Raw genomic sequence first — 2,606 nt, 5'->3', positions numbered from 1 at the left:
GGCAATGGTGGTCAAGTGACTTGCCCAGGCTCACACAGCTAGGAAGTGTCTGAGGTCAGATTTGAACCTAGGACCTCCCGTCTCTAGGCCTGGCTTTCAATCCACTGAGCTACCCTGCTCCTCCCCCCCCCCCCCAATCACTTTTCTGTAAGGACATAGGTCACATATTTAATTGTAGGTCCCCTGGAGTCATGCTTTCTTTTGGTCAGTGTTCTTAAGTTTTTATGTATAATAATTACTCTAGAAATTATATATAATTATATTACATATAATATCAATACATCTTATTTAATTGTTTTTATTTATATAATTTTAAAATTCTGTCACATATATATAATTTTACATATGATATATTTAACTATATAACAATAATTATATTCATATCTAAAATTATACATTACATATTTTAAATTTGTATATAATGATTAACATTGAAATTATATATAATTTAAATTTATATAATTATGTATTTATTTAAGTTATATAATATAACAATAAATATTATATAATTAATCATTAATGCAATGATTATTATATTTAATTATTTTATTTATAAAAATTCTTTTTAAAGGATATATAGCATTATGTAATAATTAATATTAATAGCAATAAATTACTAATGCAATGGTTATTTTATTTATTAGTTATTATATATTGTGGGTACATTAATTATTATATTTAATTGTTTTAATTTATATTGATTAGTCTTCTGGTTCATCCCACTTTATTCCATATCAGTTTATGCAATTTAGGATTCTCTGAAATTATCTTTTTAGTCATTTCTTACAGTTATATTCATATACCAAAATTTATTCAGACATCCCCTAATTGTTTGAAAAGCAACCCAAAGTGGCCCTTAGATTTTAGTTCTTTTCTTTTGTTCCTTTCAAGATCAAGAAGTTTCTTTTGCATTAGACTGTTTCTTCCCCAACTTTTAACCTCAAATTTTAATTTTAATCTCAAACTTCCTATTCCTTTATGTGACGTTCCAGGATGAAAGGGATCCCTTTGGTTTCTCATTGGATTTCTTGTTTCTAGCACAGCAGTCCTTCACACATGATAGGTGCTCAAAGAATGTTTGTTAAACTCAGTAGAACTCAACATTCTCTCTATGAATCTATAGAAGCTGAAGAAAATGAGCTCACTTTAGAAGGAAGAATTTAGCAGAAGCAAAGAAGAGAATGAATTATAAGAATATTAAATCTTAAAATAAACCCAATGAAGAGAAGTTGGAATATTTTTTCCTGGAGACTTAAAAAAAAACAACAAAAAACTCTTCCCTTCTTTCTTGGAATCAATACTATGTACTTATACATATACATACATAAATACATATACATACAATACAAAATACATAGTATCGATTCCAAGACAGAAGAGTGGTAAGGGCTAGGCAGTGGGAGGTCATTTGAATCTAGAACCCCCCTCCTGTCTCTAGGCTGACTCTTAATTCACTGAGCTGACTATCTGCCCCTACCTCGAGACTTTTTATAAGATTGAGAAACAGGAGATTTGAAGGAGATTATTTTTAGTATAAGAAACTTTCTGGAATCTTTTCTCTCTTCACTTGTGAATTTTTCTTTAAATTTGAAACAGCCAATGAAATTCATTTAAAGTATTTTAAAAGGCAAACCACTCTTTAATATTTTACTTTGATGTGGGTGACCTTGATTTCCTGAAAGTTACACTAGTAGAATATGAGGCCAGACAGCAGCCCAAGTGTTTGTCCTAAAAAGCTTAGTGCCAGAGTGAATTCTTTCATCTCAGCTCTAGAAGATCAAGTTAAGGAGGGCTTGGAATCAGCATCAATGAAGGGAGAACCCATGCTGTTGGGATTTCAGGTCCTCGAAGTAATGAAGAAGCAAAAAACACCACATAGAGACATACAAAAAGACTGAAAAAGAAAAGTTGATAAAGTAGGTCTAGAAAAGTGGTTCCCAAACTTTTTTGGCCTACCACCCCCTTTCCAAAAAAAAAAATATATTACTTAGCCCCTTGGAAATTAATTTTTAAAAATTTTAATAGCAATTAATAGGAAAGATAAATGCACCTGTGGCCATCAACTCTTCCCTGGATTGCTGCAGCACCCACCAGGAGGCAGTAGCACCCACTTTGGGAATCACTGGAAGGATTATATAGCATCCAACTGAAGTCATGTGGACCAGTCAGAATGGTTACATGATTTTCTCTACCTTTTTCAGCAACACGTGTATAAGAACAAAGCTAGCAGATGGTGGAAGTGATCCTAGGCTGAGGCTTGGCATGGAATCAGTGAAATTCTGAGCGCTAGGAATTCAGGAGAAGACTATAGTGTTGAATTAGTTCAGCAAGTGGTCCAGATGAAGAAAAAAAAGAAAAAGAGGCTCGTTCAAGGGAAATGGCCTGGAAGAGAATTAAAAGATCATGAGATTGGAGTTAATGAAGAGTAGGGTTTCATAAGAGAAGACAGAAGAAGTAAAAAACAAACAAACAATAGATTATTATTGGTTAAGGGAATTTGAGAATTCTTGGTAATTGTTGTCTGCAGACTTCTCAAGTTATTTCTCTAACTTCCTCAATGAGTTTAGTACATAGCTCATAATTTTTATTTCCTCTCCAACTCTTGC

The sequence above is a fragment of the Gracilinanus agilis genome, chromosome 6 (assembly GCF_016433145.1).
Source record: "Gracilinanus agilis isolate LMUSP501 chromosome 6, AgileGrace, whole genome shotgun sequence".
Lineage (NCBI taxonomy): Eukaryota > Metazoa > Chordata > Mammalia > Didelphimorphia > Didelphidae > Gracilinanus > Gracilinanus agilis.
This window is presented reverse-complemented; position numbering follows the sequence as displayed.